The sequence below is a fragment of the Nycticebus coucang genome, chromosome 13 (genome assembly GCF_027406575.1).
Source record: "Nycticebus coucang isolate mNycCou1 chromosome 13, mNycCou1.pri, whole genome shotgun sequence".
NCBI lineage: Eukaryota > Metazoa > Chordata > Mammalia > Primates > Lorisidae > Nycticebus > Nycticebus coucang.
In genome coordinates this window covers 52,081,826-52,104,037 of record NC_069792.1, presented here as the reverse complement: position 1 = coordinate 52,104,037, position 22,212 = coordinate 52,081,826, and positions in this window count along the sequence as shown.

Below are 22,212 nucleotides of genomic sequence, written 5' to 3'. Positions count from 1 at the left end.
ATACTTTAATGACATTCATATGTTGAAGAAATTTGCCATAACCAAACCAGCCCTTCAGGATATTCTGAGACCTATCCTCCATAATGACCAGCCCAATCCTCTACCACAAAAGTAAAATCAGTCTGAAACTTTTGATCAAACTCCAACTTCCACAGTGGCAAAAGGATTAAAAATGTCCACTGGACTTTCGAAAAACCCGATACCCAAAATTTTACCAGACTTATCAATATTCTCCATTAATGTGAATGGCTTAGACTGTCCTCTAAAGAGGCACAGGTTAGCTGACTGGATACAAAAACTCAGGCCAGATATTTGCTGCATACAAGAGTCACATCTTACCTTAAAAGACAAATATAGACTCAGCGTGAAAGGATGGTCATCCATATTTCAGGCAAATGGTAATCAGAAAAAATCAGGTGTTGCAATTCTATTTGCAGATACAAAAGGCTTTAAACCAACAAAAGTAAGGAAGGATAAGAATGGTCACTTCATATTTGTGAAGGGTTATACTCAATATGATGAGATTTCAATTATTAATATCTATGCACTCAACAAGAATGTATCTCAATTTATAAGAGAAACTCTAACAAACCTGAGCAATTTGATTTCCTCCAGCTCCAGAATAGTTGGAGATTTTAACACTCCTTTGGCAGTGTTGGATTGATCCTCCAATAAGAAGCTGAGCAAAGAAATTTTAGATTTAAACCTAACCTTCCAACATTTGGATTTAACAGACATTTACAGAAAATTCCATCTCAACAAAACTGAATACACATACTTCTCATCAATCCATGGAACATACTCCAAAATCGATCACATCTTAGGGCACAAGTCTAACCTCAGTAAAGTTAAAGAAATAGAAATTATTCCTTGCATCTTCTTGGACCACCATGTAATAAAAGTTGAACTCAGTAACAACAGGAATCTTCATACTCATACAAAAACATGGAAGTTAAATAACTTTATGCTGAATGATAGCTGGGTCAGAGATGAGATTGAGAAGGAAATTGCCAAATTTTTGGAACAAAACAACAATGGAGGGTGGCGCCTGTGACTCAAGGAGTAGGGCGCTGGTCCCATATGCTGGAGGTGGCAGGTTCAAAACCAGCCCTGGCCAAAAACCACAAAAAAAAAAAAAAAGGAACAACAATGAAGACACAAACTATCAAAACCTCTGGGATACCACAAAGGCAGTCCTAAGAGGGAAATTTATAGCATTGCAAGCCTTCCTCAAAAGAACAGAAAGAGAGGAAGTTAATAACTTAATGGGACATCTCAAGTAACTGGAAAAGGAAGAAAATTCCAACCCCAAACCCAGTAGAAGAAAAGAAATAACCAAAATTAGAGAAGAATTAAATGAAATTGAAAACAAAAGAATAATACAATAGATCAATAAATCAAAAAGTTGGTTTTTTGAAAAGGTCAATAAAATAGATAAACCTTTGGCTAACCTAACCAGGATAAAAAAGAGTAAAATCTCTTATTTCATCAATCAGAAATGACAAAGACGAAATAACAACAGACTCCTCAGAAATTAAAAAAAATCCTTAATGAATATTACAAGAATATTTATTCTCAGAAATATGAAAATCTGAAGGAAATTGACCAATACTTGGAAGCACGTCACCTTCCAAGACTTAGCCAGAATCAAGTGGAAATGTTGAACAGGCCCATATCAAGTTCTGAAATAGCATCAACCATACGAAATCTCCCAAAAAAGAATAGCCTGGGACCAGATGGCTTCACATCAGAACTTTACCAAACTTTTAAAGAGGAATTAGTACCTACACTACTCAACCTGTTCCAAAATGTAGAAAAAGAAGGAAAACTACCCAACACGTTCTATGAAGCAAACATCACCCTGATCCTCAAACCAGGAAAAGATCCAACAAGAAAAGAAAATTATAGACCAATATCACTAATGAATATAGATGCAAAAATATTCAACAAGATCCTAACAAACAGAATCTAGCAACACATCAAACAAATTATACAACATGACCAAGTCGGTTTTATTACAGGGTCTCAAGACTGGTTCAATATACATAAATCTATAGGTATAATTCAGCACATACACAAATTAAAAACCAAAGACCATATGATTCTCTCAATTGATGCAGAAAAAGCTTTTGATAATATCCAGCATCGCTTCATGATCAGAACACTTAAGAAAATTGGTATAGAAGGGACATTTCTTAAACTGATAGAGGCCATCTACAGCAAACCCACAGCCAATATCATATTGAATGGAGTTAAATTGAAAACATTTCCACTCAGATCAGGAACCAGACAAGGCTGCCCATTGTCTCCACTGCTCTTTAACATTTTAATGGAAGTTTTAGCCACCACAATTAGGGAAGAAAAGCTGATCAAGTGTATCCATATAGGGTCAGAAGAGATCAAACTTTCACTCTTCGCAGATGATATGATTGTCTACCTGGAAAACACCAGGGATTCTACTACAAAACTCTTAGAAGTGATCAAGGAATACAGCAGCATCTCAGGTTACAAAATCAACATTCATAAAATTGGTAGCCTTTATATATACCAACAATAGTCAAGATGAAAAAACAGTTAAGGACTCTATTCCATTCACAGTAGTGCCAAAGAAGATGAAATATTTGGGAGTTTATCTAACAAAGGATGTGAAAGATCTCTATAAGGAGAACTATGAACTCTGAGAAAAAAATAGCTGAAAATGTTAACAAATGGAAAAACATAACATGCTCATGGTTGGGAAGAATCAACACTGTTAAAATGTCCATACTACCCAAAGCAATAGACAATTTTAATGCAATCCTTATTAAAGCTCCACTGTCATACTTTAAAGATCTGGAAAATATAATACTTCGTTTTATATGGAATCAGAAAAAACCTCGAATAGCCAAAATATTACTCAGCAATAAAAACAAAGCAGGAGGCATCATGCTACCAGACTTCAGACTATACTATAAATCGATAGTGATCAAAACAGCATGGTACTTGCACAAAAACAGAGAAGTAGATGTCTGGAACAGAATAGAGAACCAAGAGATGAATCCAGCTATCTAGCGTTATTTGATCTTTGACAAGCTAATTAAAACATTCTGTGGGTGCATAATATTCCATATGTCTGTAGGCCATGCACCTGTCTTCTTCAGAGAAGTTTCTCTTCAAGTCCCTTATGCAACCTTAAAGAAAGATGGAGACTTTACCTCTTTTATGTTTACATTGATGGAGCTGGAACATATTCTTCTCTGTAAAGTATCTCAAGAATGGAAGAAAAAGTATCCAATGTATTCATCCCTACTATGAAACTAATTTATGGCTTTGACATGAAAGCTATTACCCAGTTATAACCTAAGAATAGGGGGAAGTGGGAAAGGGAGGAGAGGGAGGGTGATTGGTGGGATTACACCTGCGGTGCTTCTTACAAAGTTATATGTGAAACTTAGTAAATGCAGAATGTAAATGTCTTAACACAATAACTAAGAAAATGCCAGGAAGGCTATGCTAACCAGTATGATGAAAATGTGTCAAACGGTCTATAAAACCAGTGTATGGTGCCCCATGATCGCATTAATGTACAGAGCTATGATTTAATAACAATAACAAAAAAACATTCAGTGGAGAAAGGATTCCCTATTTAACGAATGGTGCTAGGTGTACTGGCTGGCAACATATAGAATATTGAAACTGGACCCATGCCTTTCACCATTAACTAAGATAGACTCTCACTGGATTAAAGATTTAAACTTAAGACATGAAACTATAAAAATACTAGAAGAGAGTACAGGACAAACTCTTGAAGAAATCGATCTGGGCAAGTATTTTATGAAGAGGACCCCCCCAGGCAATTGAAGCAGCTTCAAAAATACACTACTGGGACCTGATCAAACTAAAAAGCTTCTGCACAGCTAAGAACATAGTAAGTAAAGCAAGGAGACAGCCTTCAGAATGGGAGAGGGATATTTGCAGGTTATGTCTCCGACAAAGGTTTAAGAAACAGAATCCACAGGGAACTCAAATGTATAGGCAAGAAAAGAACAAGCGATACCATCACAGGCTGGGCAAGGAACTTGAAGAGAAACTTCTCTGAAGAAGACAGGTACACAGCCTATAGACATATGAAAAAATGCTCATCATCTTTAATCATCAGAGAAATGCTAATCAAAACTACTTTGAGATATGATCTAACTCCAGTAAGATTAGCCCATATCACAAAATCCCAAGACCAGAGATGTTGGCGTGGATGTGGAGAAAAGGGAACACTTCTACACTGCTGGTGGGAATGCAAATTAATACATTCCTTTTGGAAAGATGTTTGGAGAACACTTACAGATGTAAAAAATAGATCTGCCATTCAATCCTATAATTCCTCTACTAAGCATATACCCGGAAGACCAAAAATCACATCATAACAAAGATATTTGTACCAGATGGTTATTGCAGCCCAATTCATAACTGTTAAGTCATGGAAAAAGCCCAAGTGCCCATAGATCCACGAATGGATCAATAAATTGTGGTATAATGTACACCATGGAATATTATGCAGCCTTAAAGAAAGATGGAGACTTTACCTCTTTCATGTTTACATGGATGGAGCTGGAACATATTCTTCTTAGTAAAGTATCTCAAGAATGAAAGAAAAAGTATCCAATGTGCTCAGCCCTACTATGAAACTAATTTATGGCTTTCACATGAAAGCTGTAACCCAGTTATAACCTAAGAATATGGGGTAGGTGAAGAGGGAGGGGAGGGAGGGGGGAGGATGGGCAGAGGGAAGGTGGTTGGTGGGATTACCCCTATGGTGCATCTTACAAGGGTACATGTGAAACTTAATAAATGTAGAACATAAATGTCCTAACACAATAACTAAGAAAATGCCAGGAAGGCTCTGTTAACCAGTGTGATGAAAATGTGTCAAACGGTTTATAAAACCAGTATATGGTGCTCCATGATTGCACTAATGTACACAGCTATGATTTAATAAAAAAAAATAATAAATGAAGGGAAAAAAAGGCAGATAATTCTGTTTTTAAAAAGAGACAAAAGACTCAAAAAACATGCAGTAAAAAAGATGTGAATAGCCAGTATGCTTATGAAAATGTGACCAACTTACAATTACTTTTCAGGGAAATGCAAATTAACACCAGTGAACTACCAGTACTTACCCACAAGATCGGCTAAAATGGATGACAACACTGAGTGTTTCCAAGAATGTAGTGTGACTGTAATTCTCATACAATGCCAGCAGAACACTTTAGAAAACTTACTGAGCGTATCCACTAACTGAAGCATTGCTTCCAACCCATCATTCATTCTCAGATATAAAGCCAAAATAAATACTTATGTGCGTAGGCTAAGTGACATACAGGAATATTTATTAAGTGTTATAGGTAATAGCCTAAAGATAGAAACAATCCAAATTTATTTATCATGGAAAAATAATCTGTGATATATTTATACAGCAGACTATTGTTACCTACAAAGATGTGAATGAATTACAGTCATAATAGAAAATGAAAGAAACCAGATGATTCTGCTCACCCAGAGTTCAAAAGTAGACAAAACTAGGTGGCTTCTGTGGCTCAGTGAGTAGGGCACCTGCCCTATATACCAAGGGTGGTGGGTTCAAACCCAGCCCCAGCTAAATTGCAACAAAAAAAACAGCCAGGCATTGTGGTGGGCATCTGTAGTCCCAGCTACCTGGGAGGCTGAGTCAAGAGAATTGCCTAAGCCCAAGAGCTGGAGGTTGCTGTGAGCTGTGATGCCACAGCACTCTACTGAAGGCAACAAAGTGAAACTCTGTCTCTAAAAAAACAAACAACAAAAAAAAGTAGTCAAACTAATCTTTGTAGTGAAAAGTCAAATTAGTTACTGTTGTATGATAACTGGAAAGAAGAATGAAAGAGCTGCTGGGGTACTGGGAATGTTCTATTTCTTATTCTTGGTGGTTTCTAGAGTGTATTTACTTTGAAAAAATTCATCAACCTTATGGGGCTCTTTTCTGTATGTTATGCTTTAATAAAGAAAATTTAAAAAAAATAAAAAGAGTTTTGTTTATTATTTACTGGTCATTCTTTTTCTCACCTTCTTACCATTGTTTCTTCCCTTTTGCTTAGGTCATTTCTTTTTCTTTGAAATCTTTTATATATCCAAATGGACATTCTGCAGACAAACCAGATCCATCTACTATATTCTCTTCCTTCTTGTCATTTGATAGAACTTTTTCACCATTTTTCTTACATAGAATGTAGAATGAGAAGTCACAAGCTTAAATGATACAAAAAGAAAGAATTTTTTAATCCCAGAAATGATTGCATTCTTGACTAACCTGTTAATATCATGTCACTGTATCTACCTATGTGTTTGACTTTGTATGTTTTAAACTTCTCAGATAAGGGGACAGATCTAATTAATATTTTCAATCCTGCTCCATTCTTAGTCTTTGCCACATAGTATGAACTCAATAAATTGTTGTCAACTTTAAAAAACTATATAATCCATGTTGAAGTCTTTTTTTTTCTTTTTTTATTTATTTTTATTAAACCATAGCTGTGTACATTAGTATGATCGTGGGGCACCATACACTTGGTTCATAGATCATTTGACACATTTTCATCACATTAGTTAACATAGCTTTTGTAGCATTTTCTTAGTTATTTTGCTAAGACCTTTACATTCCACATTTACTAGGATTCACATATACCTTTGTAAGATGCACCACAGGTGTAATCCCATTAATCCCCCTCCCTTCACCTACTTCCTCCTTCCCTCCTCTCCCTTTCCCCCTTCTCCCTATTCTTAGGTTGTAACTGGGATATAGCTTTCATGTGAAGGTCCTACATTAGTTTCATAATAAGGGTGAGTACATTGGGTACTTTTTCTTCCATTCTTGAGACACTTTACTAAGAAGAATATGTTCCAGCTCCATCCATGTAAATGCAAATTAATACATTCCTTTTGGAAAGAGATATGGAGAATACTTAGAGATCTAAAAATAGATCTGCCATTCAATCCTGTAATCCCCCTACTGGGCATATACCCAGAAGACCAAAAATCACACCATAACAAAGATATTTGTATCAGAATATTTATTGCAGCCCATGTTGAAGTCTTTAAGATCAGCCAGAGTTCTGGAATTAAAAAAGGCCAAAATAGCCTATTTCTCTAAGGCAAAGAACTAGATTAGGTGACCTCTTGAGAGCCTTTCTCTCTCCTAGAGTCTATGATTGAATGACTTACTAGTAACTTTTACAGCTTTCCTTGGTTACTCATTATACCCCTTGACAGGCCACTGAGATTTACTCTGTTCTTGTTCTTTTTCTTTGTTGTGTTCCCTTTCTTAAAAAAAAAAATCATAAATTTGTGATTTTGGTTCTTTCTAAATCGCTGTTATTGGAGCCACATAGATTAAAATACACGATTTTTAATTTTACACCTATGTTTGAAATTCAGAGTTCTGAACTTTATGTAAGTGACCCAAATACATTTCTAGATGAAAATTAATATCCTGAGTAATAATTTTGCTAATGTAATAGGAATGCATTCTTTTTATATTTCATTTTCATTTTTTTCTTGTTCTAGACAATAGCTATTACTTAGTTTGTAGTATCACATGTTAGAACAACAGAAATTATTAATTATGAAACAGTTTAACCTGATCTACTAGGATTCAATCAAGAAGACTCAACAGTGGAAGACTTGTCACAGAAAAAAAGCCTGAAATGAAAGCAAAAGAAGTAAAAAATTGGAAAGTGCCTGTCTCTTGGCAACTGATAGATTTTTTCCTTTTTATGTCTAAAGCAATGCTAATATTTATCTAATATTTATCTGTTATGAAATAGAAGCTGAATGCCACTAGACTCACTTGATAGCCTTTCATGCTTCAAACCTACTGAAATTCAGGCTATACACAAAGATTCTTAAAATGTACTCTTTCACTATAAACTTTGCCATTTTATTATAAGTGGTAAAATTTAATTTCCAGTAATTTTGCTTCTATATACTAAGAAATAAATGCAATATAGGTACTTACAGAACAATTATGTTCAAAAGCCTAAATTCAGTAAAAACTTCTGTAAGTTGACCACTCAAGGGACTGTACCAAACTGGTCAACATATGGAGGTGGTAACGTAAGGAAGTAGGCAAATTGTACTAATACATACGTGTAATGAATGTCCTGTCTATGAAAATTAAGTCAACTTAAAGAAGTCAATTCAGGGAGGCAGTTGATGTAGGGAGGTAGTCAATTATGGAATTGTACTGTATATGTTATCAAAATAAGTACTAAAAATTACTGTGTATTACCTCTGTCCTTTGGTTTTCTTTGTGTACAATGTCAAGAAAAATAAATTTAAATAAAATATTTTTTATCAACTGTTTTAAAGTTAAATACCCATGATTTCAATTTTATTGCAGCCCTCATTTTTCATTACAACACGGATATGTAGTTTCCTTTCACTTACTTTCTTGTTAAAAGGTATAAAATGTTCGCTTTCTCCTCTCATTTCTGAGTAAAGGAGGCAGATTTCCATTTTCTGCTACTGATTCAACCAATTGATCCAGTCTTTTTTCCTCATTCCCCAAGCAAAAAAGATCACATATTACTCAACCTTGAAGACAACTCTAACTCTGTAAGATTGTGACATCAGTTAGATGGGCATTCTTTCAACAAATGTGATAGTAATTGATAGAAGACCAATAGAGACTAATATCTCTCCTAATTGTGGTTTCTCTTGGAGTAGTACATCTGGCACTACAGAAAGAATCTTGGTGTAGCCACATGTGGTGGGGGAGGGAATTGGCAAAGCCAGCCTTTGGCACTAGCTGAGGAAGCAGCTGACCAGTGTAGTCTGAAGAGTTGGTAGAGTTGTCACCATTTCTCCCACCTGTCATTCCCATATTGCCCACTTTCTTGAGTTAAAATGCAAATATTATCCAGGAAGTATAACTCTCCCATATAAACTTGTTTTCTAAACTAAGTTACACAGAAGATAAGAGTTGGACAAGAAAAAGTAACATTTTGGGGCAGGGAACAAGGCTGAGATAACAGAATGTTCCAAAAGTCAGGATAGAGGGATCAGCCTGAGCAAAGACATGAAGAAAATCACAAAATATCATTAAAAGAAAGACAGTAAATTGAACACAGCAGAAGATTTTGAAAGAGCTATAAAAGATAGGTCTGAAAGATGATATAATATGGAGTGTTTTCACTGAGGTACCCAGTTACAATAGAAACCTAACACAAGATATCCCAATGTCCCACCAAAATGCAAATTTTCAAAGAACTGACCAAAAACTTGTTTAGTGAGTTTAAAGGTCCCTTTATGCCTCAGTCACAAAGGATATTTAGCAGTGTCCAGACAAAGCTGATGAGGAGAGGATGTGTTAGAAGGCTGGAGTTGGAGTGAGCCAGTGGTAGGTGGGTACAGACCCTTCTCTGCAAGCCTCTTGAGAAGAGCTTCAGCAGGGGCATTTGGAAAGAGTGGTGTGTCTCCAGAAGGCTGGGGCACAGGGAGGCCTGCCATTTGACTCCTGCCTCGAAATTCTTTGAAGCAGCATAGGCTCCCTGGTTGCAGGGAAAAAGAGAAGCAGCACATTCGTTGAGATCTGCAGAGAGTTCCAACATTTTTCAGGGCAAAAGATATAAGAGTATTTCACACAAGAGAAATAGCTAACCTGAAGTCGCATTAAATTCTTCCCTACAAGACCTCCTGGAAAACAGGAAAAGACCAAGGGCAGCTGGAGAAAAAGATACAGCCTTTGCCATTGGAAATAATTTCAAATAGTCTCAGTGAGAGCCTTTTACAAGCACACAGAGGGAAAAGAGTCAGGTCCACATCTTTTCCGGGGGAATAAACAAAGCCATTTTACAGCAAGACCAGCATGTAAGAAATTTTCTGCTGTCTCTCCACCTTTAACCAGTAAGGATAACAAACTTTGATTTAAAAGATAGGGGAGGAGAGGGAGGAGAAATGATTATTGACTTTCTGGGGTAGATTCTCTCTTAGCTTAGTTTCTAAAAGTGGATTGATCAGCAATAGAAGGGTATTTTTTATGTACCCATTTATGATGTGAAATTTCTAACTGGAGTGTTCTTCCATTTGCCACCTTGTCAGACTACAGGTTTCTCTCCTGCAGCATACCCTAAGTGGGAGGAGGAAAAAATATTTAACTTTAAATCAAGTTCAAAACATGATTACTTCATGACTTACACACTTTAAAACTCATATTGTGTTTCGTGATTTGAAGTGAACATAACACCTTATAATTACTAACAGTGACCAGAAAATTTATGATGCTGTCTATGCTTCAAAAAGAGGTTGGAAGAGTTACCCACTATGTGAATTCTAAAGTAAAAACGGAACGCATTTTCTGATTAAATTTTATAAATTTTGCTTATTTTGTCCTCCCTGTTAAAATACTATATTAATAGCAATTAATAATTCCCCCCAAAATCTAACATTTATTAAAGACCTATTATGTGGCATCCAGCATGATATGCACTTGGCACATAGTCTCATTTAATCTTAATAACAATCCTATTACTTTAATATTATAATTTCCACTTTCATGATGGGCAAAATAAGACATAGCAATTATCCTAGGTCACTCAGTTGTAAGTGATCAAACTGTTGTTATCACCACAAACGGAACTTCAAATTATATGCTGTCATTTACTATATCACTGCGTATTAATGCTAGGTTACAGAATTGCATTTCATCCAACGGGTGCTGAAGGGCCATTACAGGTATGAAAGAGAATGAGAAGACAAAAGCAATGTTTTAAGAAGCTTAACCTGGCAGCCTTTTGCTTTATGCCTCTATGGCATACACAGTTAGTCAGAGCAACAGACAAGAATTTAATCACTATTCAACCCACTTGCCAGTCCCCAAAGCCATGTAAATGAGGTATCAAACATGCTTCAGAGGAAGGGGATAGTACACGTATTAGAACACACTTACACACTTCTTTCCAAAATGCGTCTAGGATACTCCACTTTGAAATTTCACATTTTATTTTATTTTATTTTATTTTATTTTTTGAGACAGAGTTTCATTATGTTGCCCTAGGTTGAGTGCTATGGCATCACAGCTCACAGCAACCTGACTCTTTCTTGGGCTTAAGCGATTCTCTTGGCTCAGCCTCCCAAGTAGCTGAGACTACAGGTGCCCACCACAACACCTGGCTATTTTTCTGTTGTAGTTGTCATTGTTGTTTAGCAGGCCCAGGCCAGGATCAAACCTGCCAGCCCCAGCATATGAGGCAGGCACCCTAACCACTGAGCCATGAAGTTTTACATTTTAAATAGGAATAGGAATAATGCCCTCCTATTGCTAGTCAATTCACTTTGAGAAACTAAGAAAGCGTTTGTTTCAGGAAGCCAAGAGGCCATTTCAAGAAGCTTATCCTTGTTTGTATCCTTTTACTATTATTATTAGTAGTAGTAGTCGTCTTTTCAAGGACAATAAAACTACATGCTACTAGAGAAAAATCCATGAGCAACTCCAACCAGTCATTTAAAGTAAAAAATTCAGTTGTTCAAAGTCTGATCTCTGGGCTATTCAGAGTCAGATAACTGATGAAAGTTTAGGAACTAGGGCACAAACCATAAAGAAAATCATTTAATGTGTCTCTCTCGCTGAGATTAAATTCTGCACCAGAATATGTGAAAACTATAAATTATAATTTAAGATATTTTATCTGTCACTGCAAATGTAAATTCTCCACAAAATTATTAAAAATAAATTGTAACTCTTAAATATTGCAGACCAAACAATTTTAAGTCACTACTTAAAAACATTGCAATCAAGATTTTACTTTTTTTTATTTTTTTTTTATTGCTGGGGATTCATTGATAGTACAAGAAACCAGGTTACACAGATTTTACTTTTTTACTTTGTATTTTTCATATTACTTACTCACAATGACTTCAAAGATCTAAAATGCAACTTTTACATTAGGTAGAGTTGTCCTTGACAACACTGCTTCCTATAATAAGGTTGTTGTAGTTAATTAAATACCTTGAGGTTCCCTTTGCCCGTTTTTTAAAACCAAAAAGACGTATCTATCTTAAACCAAGACACCCTAATTAAGCAAATACAGAGAAGTAGAACTAGGCATTTTTCTCATTCAGTTTTCTAAAACAATCTAGTTGCCCGCCTTTTTTTCGTCTTTAATACACCTGCCTATAAAAGTCCCTAGAAATTATTTCAGATGCTTGAATTTGTTCTTTTAAATAAAGCTCCAGGAACATTAAACCCAAGGTGAATTCTGAAACAACTGTGTCACATTGAAACTAAATCTTCATTGATTGCTATTGGTCAACTACAAGGTATGCATTCCGCTGAGCTCTAGGATGGAATCCACCTTCTGGTTCCCATTACCTACTGGCAGCAGTATAAGAACATTGCACCTGAGAATGTTTTACTTTACTGGAAATCTGAGCAATCACAAAAAGATGAAACCACTGAAAAATCTTATCATTTACCACAAAAGAAGCATAATAAATTTTACCAAAGTCCTCAGAAGCTCTGAGGGTCTGGAGCAAAGAAGGAATGATGTTCCCCTGTGCCTTGTTAATACCAGAGTGGTGGATTATGAAATCTATGGCAGATAACAGGAAAGGAAAGGGCATATAAAGACCTCAAGAAGATGTACACCAGCATGAGCCAAATATGGAGACTCTGGGCCATCTCCACTTATCTCCTTCTTGGAATCACTCAGTAAATAACCAAAGCTATGCTTTGCGAGGCCTAGTTAGCAACCAAAGGTGGACAAGTAAAAATAGTCAGCAAATGGATTGCAATAGACACTGGGGATATCCACTGATTGATTTCTAAGTGTTTATTAAATATCGTCTAAACATGAAGTCTGCATTGGTTCATGCTCAGTGTTTGAATCAGGAAACTTAGTGAATTCTTCCTGGTTATGTTAGTGTGGTGTGACTATGAAAAGTAACCCTCCTTCTTTGCTTTCTTCACATATATAATGAGGAGAATAATAAATCTCATCTATCTCCAATGGGTATAATGAAGAGGATTCCAGGTTAATAATTCATGAGACTTTCCGGGTGAATGATTCTACATAAATGCAAGCATGAGTGCAGAAGTTAGTAATACCCCATTAGTTACTGGACACCAAGTTTAGCATTTGATCTACAACAATACCATTGTTTTTATATGTCTGAAAATAGTCTCTTGGAGTTTCCTTTTCCATCTCATCTCACCTACATCCTGCATAACTTTCTATTTCCCATTTTGAATAAAAGGGGGTGTTTTCCACCCACAAAACGAAAACAGTTTTCTCAACTGCCACCATTTTCAATTTAAAAATTTTGGGAGACTCACTCATTTGATAATTGACCACTTGCTCAGCCACAGAATAGCATTTTAGGTTTCTAAGTAAATGCAGTGTCGTTTGGTTTCTGATTATATAAGACGACAAATGAAATCCAGCCTAAGAGCTCATATACGTAAATAACAATCTACATGATAGACAGTTCATAATGTACATTTTTTACCTGGACCCTAATGTCTCCTTTGCCTACTAAACTAGTATCTGCCATCATTTGAAAGTAGAAAGGAGAAGTTATAAAACACATAAGTAAAAAATCTTATTTTGTTTCTCATATTACTATGTACTACTTTTACACTTACATGTACTAGGAACTTTTATTAAAGAAAACATTATAATTGTATCACATTTTCCATTTTTTTAAGAATTGAGTTTATTACTGATACAAACATTTTTTAAATGCCATAATCACCAATAACAACAAAGCCACTGTACTGAAAAAAAACAGAAATCATTCCACTCAGCTATTTAGAATTTATCAAGCTCACATGTAACAAAAAAATATTTAAGTAGTTCTTATGTGCTAAAAGCATGATAAAGTAAAGCAAGAAAAAGCAGGAAACACTGTAAAAACATACTGAATAAAAACTTCAAAATAGAAGCTGTAACGACTGAGCACATAAAAATCAGTAGAACTGGTCTCCATCTGAACAGAGAAATATTTCTATCAAGGAGGCATGGATATGTAAGTGAATACCTAGTCAGAACAGATTCTTAAAAGAGTAATCATAGCCATGCATCAACAGTCTTCAAAAGGTACAATTAGAAATTAATACTTTCATCGGTCTTTTCAGGCATAATCAAGCATGGATAACATCATATTATTGATTTAAAATATCTGTATAGGTCCGGTGCCTGTGGCTCAGTGAGCAGGGCACTGGCCCCATATACCTGAGGTGGTGGGTTCAAACCCAGCCCCAGCCAAAAACCGCAAATAAATAAATAAATAAATAATATCTTCATTAAAATAGAAAGAACAACATTAGGGAAAAAATAAGCAATCCTCTGATTCTTCAAGTGAAATCCTGGAATTTATTTTACACCTGCAATAAGCTCAAGTCTTTAGGTTCTATAATAAAATCATGAGTAACTGTATTTAGTGATTTTAATTGAAACAGCAGGTCATTTCAAACCTCAAAATTATGTGAGGCATCCTAATAAGCATTGAGCACAATTAAATGGCATTTCAAAATTTTAAAATAATGACAACTCTATACCAGGAAAATAATGTGTAAAGTCTGTCATTTGGGGGAAGACAAAAGCTCACTGAAAGCAACAATCATTTAGACATAAACAGCTTACTTCTAGACATAAACAGCTTATTGTAATTGCAGCAGTCATTATTATAATTCTCTGGTTATCTATAGCTGCTCAACAAATTACCCACACACTTAGTAGCTTAGAAGAACAATTTTTTATTATATTTATGGTTCTATGAGTTAAAGGGGCTTAGAGAAAAAGTTCTTGCTGGGTGTCTGAAGTGCTTACAATCAGATGCTAGCTAGGTCTGAAGGTTCAACTGGAAACCAGGTCAATATGGCTCTGGTTGCATACATGCATACATCTGCCACCCTAGTTGATTGCCTGGAATATCTGAGGACTGGCCAGGCTCAGGGTTTTTTTTCCTCCTCCCCCGTCCCGACCTACCCTCTCTTCCCCTCCTCTGTATCTGTCTCTCTCTTCATTCCTCCCCTCCTCTCACCCTCTCCACACAGAAACATAAGAATTCTTGCAATGTGACAGTCTCAGAGCAGTGAATTTCTTATGTGATCAATGACTTTCCCCAAAGCACACGTAGAAAAGGCAAATCCTCTTATGATACATTCTCAGAACTCATATTGTCTCACTACATTATATTAGTTACACATGGCAAGCCCATGTAATGAATAAGATTTAAGAGTGTGTGAATACCAAGAGGCCTGGTTCACTGGGAGGTCATCTGTAGAGACAAGCCACCACAGTAACTCACAAGAGGCAATAATAAGAAAAATGAATTTTTTTTATTCTTTTTGTTATCAGTAATAGTATTATAACTATTGATTTATCTCTTCAAAAAGGGCTAAGTATTATAGAAAGAACTGGGTTTATTTTCAAACTAAAGATTTTTCATTCTTATAATTAACAGCTGGAAGAAAAAGATTGTTTTGAAATAATATCAAATTTTGGGCGGCGCCTGTGGCTCAGTAGGTAAGGCGCCGGCCCCATATACTGAGGGTGATGGGTTCAAACCCAGCCCCGGCCAAACTGCAACCAAAAAATAGCCAGGCGTTGTGGCGGGCGCCTGTAGTCCCAGCTACTTGGGAGGCTGAGGCAAGAGAATCACTTAAGCCCAGGAGTTGGAGGTTGCTGTGAGCTGTGTGAGGCCACGGCACTCTACTGAGGGCCATAAAGTGAAACCCTGTCTCCACAAAAAAAGAAAGAAATAATATCAAATTTTAAGACAGTTGGTATCACCTTTTCTTAAAAGATAGCAAAATCTCTAGTATAATGTAGTGCAGAAGGATTGTTATTTAAATAAATGATACTGGTTAAATGGATATCTATGGTGGAAAAAAACTTCTGCATCTCACAACTTCAATAAAAATTAAGATTATAGGCCTGAATGTAAAAGCTAAATTAAGCAGGACTTCCATCTCCAGTCCTTATGGATTAAGTTATAACAGGAGCACAGCCACTATAAACAACATTAGAAATTATAAAACATGAATTGACACTTTTAAATTTTTGAACAAAGAGTAGTACAGAACTATGATCCCTGAGAGGAGAGAAACATATGAGGTAAGCTCTAAGATTAACACAACTTTCTGCCTAAAAACACTTCTAGACCATGGCTTGGAGAAGTGGAATGCAAGCAGAAAAAGGAAAATTCTGAGGAAGGAAAGATCAGAGTCTGGATTGCTGAGGTGGCAGAATTTGTTGGTGCAGGATGCTAGAGAGAAGAACGGCACAGAGAAGGCACACCAAAAATCTGCGTGGGGTCACCTTCAGGTTTTAACAATTATTAAGCTTCTGGAGTAAGATTTTAAGGTATACTGGGGATCTGTGAGCCGAATGAAAAGCCTGGAAGTCTCCCAATGTTGGAGCACATGGGATACAAAAAGAGCATGCCGTAGAGTACAGCCACTCTATTACTTTTACAGAGACTGCTTTAGAGCTGCCTGAAGTAGACTTAAAAATGACACTCAGAAGGAGAAGACTGATCCACTAGTAAACTTACTATGTACCATTATGAAAAGCAGTATTCATTAAAGAAAAATCAAACAAGAGACACAGACTCTAAACAATGTAGTAATCTGCTGTATGTAGTACATCTTGTTTTTTTCTCTAGATCTTATTAAGAGCAATTTGATCATGATGAACCTTGGTAGAGTTTTCTTTGTGCCTCTTAAACTTAAGGTTTGTTGGCTTCTTAGGTCTTTGGCTAGAGATCTTTGAGACAACAGAATTAAATTTGGGAAAATTTTGACCATTATTTCTTTAAATATTTTTCTGTCCCTTTTGTCCTGTCCTTTGGGGACTCCAATTTTGCAAAAATTAGGCCACCTGAATTGGTAGCACAGCTCACTAATGTTCTTTTATATTTGGTTTTGTTTAAATTCTCTTTCCTCTCTTTTTTTTATTTGGCATAGTTTCCATTGCTCTGGCTTCAAGTTCACTAATCTTTCATTCTGAAATGTCTGATTTGCAATTAATCCTCTCCAGAATAATTTATACTAACACATTGTACTTTTCATACCTAGAAGTTCAATTTAGGTCTTCTATGTCTCAACTTAATTTTTGAACAAATAGAGTGTAGTTATAAGAACTACTTTAATGTTCTGGTTAGCTAATTCTAATACCTGTTTCAGTTCCAAGTAGGTTTGATTGATTGAGTTATCTCTTCATTATTGTTTAGATTTTCTTCCTTCTTTACAGGAATGGTAATTTTTTTATTGGATAATAGACATTGCAAATTTTACCTTGTTATATCCTAGAAAATTTTGTATTTCTATACACACTCTTGGGCTATTTTTCTGGGACATAGGTTTTTAAAAAATTCTTCCATTATACATAGAGAAGACAGAAGGTATACATTGTAGGAAGCAGTTTGATCCCTTTACATCTTACTTTTAGAATTTACTAGGCAAAATTGAAGCTCAGTCTGGAGCTAATTATTCCTGATTTCAAAGGCCCCTCTGTGTAGTCTACATGATTTTCCATCCCATAGAAATAATAGATTATGTGTGAGCACTGGACACCACTAATACTTTGGGGGTATTTCTTACACCAGACTCTCATAACACACATGTGCTGATCAGTACTTAATGTCTACTCAAGAGAGATCACCTGCAGATCTTCATAGATCTTTCTTTCTTTTTTTTTTTTTTTGCAGTTTTTGGCCAGGGCTGGGCTTGAACCCGCCACCTCCAGGATATGGGGCCAGCGCCCTACTCCCTTAAGCCAAAGGAGCCACCCTTTTTCCTTTTTTTGAATTAAGTCATATATACATAGATCATGAATACATTTATGCATTTGTGGAATTCAATATGTTATTTGTACAAATTGGAGTGCTTACATTCTACTAATTAACATAGCTTTCACCTTATTTACTTAATCACAGTATTAAGACATTTGTGTTCATTACTTGATAGACTTGACTTGTACCCTTGCAATATGCTCCGTAGGTGTGGTCCCACCATTACCGCTCCCTCTGTCAAACCACCCCCCTTCCTTCTCATTCCCCTCCCCTTTCCTCCTTCATCCTGGGCTATAGTTGTGATTTATCTCTCGTATGAAAGTGTGAGTGATTATAAACTGGTTTTATAGTAGTACTGAGTACATTAGATATTTTTTTCTATTCCTGAGATACTTTACTAAGAAGAATATTTTCAAGTTCCACACCCATGTAAACATAGAAGAGGTAAAGTTTCCATTTTTTTTAATGCTGCATAGTATTCCATGGTATATATATATATATATATGTATATATATATATATATATACCACAATTTATTGATCCATTCATGGTTTGATGGGCACTTGGGCTTCTTCCAAGACTTGACAATTATGAATTGAGCTACAATGAACAATCTGGTGCAAATATCTTTGTTGCCAATTGATTTTCTGTCTTTTGTATATACACCTAGTAGAGGAATTGCAGGATCAAATGGCAGGTCTATATTTAGATCCCTGAGTGTTCTCCAAACTTCTTTCCAAAAGGAACATACTAGCTTGTATTCCCACGAGCAGTGAGGAAGTGTTCCCTTTTCTCCACATCCATGCCAACATCTGTAGTTGGGAGATTTTGTGATGTGGGCTACTCTTACTAGAGATCTCTCTTTGATGGTCCTTTGTCTTGTGAATCCTAGCCTTCTGGATCTCCCTAGCCACTCAGCTTTGTATCTTTCCCTCAGGGATTCTTCCAGGCTCTGACTAAATTCCTCCTCCCTGCATCATCTCCTGGAAACTTTCACAAGGAAAAGAAAAATGGAGCCATCACAGAATTTATCTCATTTTTTTCTTCTCATGTAGCTCAATGTCCATTTCCTTTTATCCAGAGACAAAAAAGTTGTACTTCCTCAAAATTTGGCCATTTGGGGTTGTTTCAAGAAGGAGGGTCTGTCTAGTTCCTATTGCTCCATGTTGGCTGGAATTATAAGTTCTCTAGTATAGGTAAAGAAGCTAATTAAATTCTTATGTGCAAAATACTAGGATACAATTTTTTAAAAGGAAAATTAATAAATATACCAGTCAAGGTTAATTTTAAAAGAATCAGTTAATTTGAAGAACAAGTTAAAGACAATATAATAATACAGACTGAGATAGTTTGGAGACCTGTCAACTTTAGTGGAAGAATTTGTTAAAAACCTATCTCTCATCCTAGTACTCCACCTCCATATACTCATAGAGACAGAAGGTATAGAGGAGTTTTAGTAGAAAATACTTAGGAAAGAAAGATAGCCAAAGTCTGAGTCCATGAGAAAATACTTATTGCTGTGAATGTATAAATAAATATATAGTAAAGATTGAGGAGAGGTTTTAGCTGCAGGACAACTCGCACTCTTCCCACATATTATGCTTTGATATAATGTACCTACATGCTATGTGATATTCATTTCAAAATGGTTAAATGTATATCCTAAGATTCCAATCTGGCTAATAAAATACCTGTTCCATTTTATCTTATGTACAACTTAGATTTTTTCCCTCTTCTTTCGCAAAACAAGCAGCACCCTCCTGATTTTATCCTGTCCAAGGCCTTGCCCATCAATTATTCTCACACTTGCATTTTAACTTGCCCCCGCCAATAGATGTTCTTCTTCAAAATTCAGGCATTTTAGTTCTTCTTCCTGAACAAATGTTCCATCAATCCTCTTCCTCTTCAAGTCTAACCTCATTTCTCCTTTTCTCTTTCTCCACCAACTTTCTATTCCCATTCCCTCTTGAACTGATACCTATCTTCAGAAGGTTGCCCTTCTAGTTTAATAAAAAATTTTTCATGATATTCATTCTTTTTGAACTCTTTACTCTATTGAAAATATTGATGAGCTCTCTCCTTCCATGATTTCTGAAATTCTATTTTCTTCAAATTTTCTCTGCCAAGAGATAAGCACAGACCCTCAGCCCATGGTTGCAGAGTGAAGCTCTTAACAGTCTAGGGGGCAGGGGCTTACAGAGACTTAAGCAAAAGACCTCAAGCTAACTCCAGCTCTCCTGGAATTAACTTTCATATAAAAATTTTTATTAAAATGCTTATCAAAGTCTGATGTGTGGTACACGACCATCTTTAAAACATATATTGCTTGAAAGTAAGAATTCAGTTTTACTCATCATTACTTTAAAGGTCCTGGTCAATACCATGCCTTCATTGAGTTCTATTTCCTTCCTTAAATGTATTAAAGACTGAATTAACTAAAAGATCAAATCAGTGATAAGTGCTGACAAGTAGATAGACAAGTGGAAAGAAAGTGAAAATTGAGCCCCCCCACCATGTAGAGATTCCATAATATATAAAAGCTATAATTTCAAATTTGAAATTTGAATTTGCAACAGGATAAGACCATTCATTGGCAATTGAATATCCTGGTTAGAAGATTTTTTTTTTTTTTGTGATTTTTTGGCCGGGGCTGGGTTTGAACCCGCCACCTCTGGCATATGGGACCGGCGCCCTACTCCTTGAGCCACAGGCGCTGCCCTGGTTAGAAGATTTTTTATTCATTACTTTATTAATTAAAGAACTTAAACAGTCACAAAAATGGAACAAATTGAAAATTTAATCAATCATCAAATTATAATGATCAACTCACAGCTACTCTTGCAAAATACATTTCTAAAACAAGTTAATTAAATTAGAAAAAATCAAAACAGCAAAATCATGAAGTTATACTGCAGCTACAGTCAAACAAAAATATTTCATAAGCATCAACTGTGTTCAAGTCCTTCTGCTCTTTGCCATTCTCTGGAAACATAGTGTCTGTATCTATCACAGCGTGATATGTTTCCCTTTACAAAAGCAACTCCTTTAAGGAATAAATTGCTGTCTTGATTTAACTCACTAGCAATTGCACAAGCAGAACTACTGTCCTTGCAACTAAATTCAGCCTCTCAAAAAACTGACCATGCACATGCATTGCCCGAAGGACTTAATTTTGCTATCACCTAACTTATCAAGCAGCCTCCAAGATAGCACTGCCCAAATTACAAAGAGAGTGCATGTTATACGTTCCTGAGTTACCACAAGCATCAGCTCAGGCTCCAGTTACAGGATCTGCTCCATCTTGCTGACACAGGAGAAGGAGATTGTGGTATACAATATCCCAAGTGCAGGCTCTGCAGGAGGGATGGGGGCAGGTGAATTCTCCCAGGTTAAGTCACAGACTTTTAGCCACATCAGTATTGTGTGTGGTGCTGTGTAAGTGCTATCTGTAGTAGATGACGGCACTTAACGTTCTCTGGGAGATAACTCTCTTGGCTTCCAGAATTCAGTGGAGCATTAAGCCACTGTAGGTATCAGAATATCATTAATCATTTCTCTGGAGTATTGACTAGATAGATGAGGTGGAATAAATCTCTTGTGAGGTTCTGCTATGTCGTTTTCTTACACTTTTAGCAAGACAATGATAAAGACTACAAATAGCAATTACCAACCTAGTACTTCTTTATATATTTTGGACTACATGAGAATCTGTTTCTGATCTCTTTGTTCATAAGGCAATACAGTTGAGAGCCATGGTAAAATCCAGACTCCAAGTTTGGTTCAACTTCTTGAATGTTTGTTTTGATCCCCTCCACTGCCCTGTTAATTTTTGCTTTGCAGACATATCAAGTGTTTCTTTGTTCCACTAATTATTATAAAACTCAAGGCTTTAAAGTGTTGGCTTTATGTTATTTTCTAATATCCCACAACATTTGATTATATCTCTTCTTATTATTAAAGAATTCTCTAAAGAAATAATATATGGCTTCATTTCTCAACTCCCTTCTCTAGCAACCTATGTCCCATGAATTCATTTTTATCTAAATTTATCTCTGAGCAAAATTAAAAAAAGGCCAGCTTTTCCAGAGCACCTAGCATGATTAGAGGGTATCGTCATAAGCAATGTGTTATTTGAAGTCCTTGATCTATGGCTCTGATAATATGGAAAAGAAACAAAGTGAGAAAAATGTGAGAGGAGCAACAAAATACAAGCATTTAAAAATAATTAAAAAAAAAAAAAGAAATACAGAAATGGAGTCTTGTCAGGAACATTCAGACTTCTAGTTGGAGGAAAATGGCACCAGTTTGGAAATACTAGCTGTCAGACAATTGTTATTGGATGATAAATGATTTTAAAAGAATCAAAGAGAAGACTATTTTAAAATCTTGAAACACACAGATAAAAATGTCAAA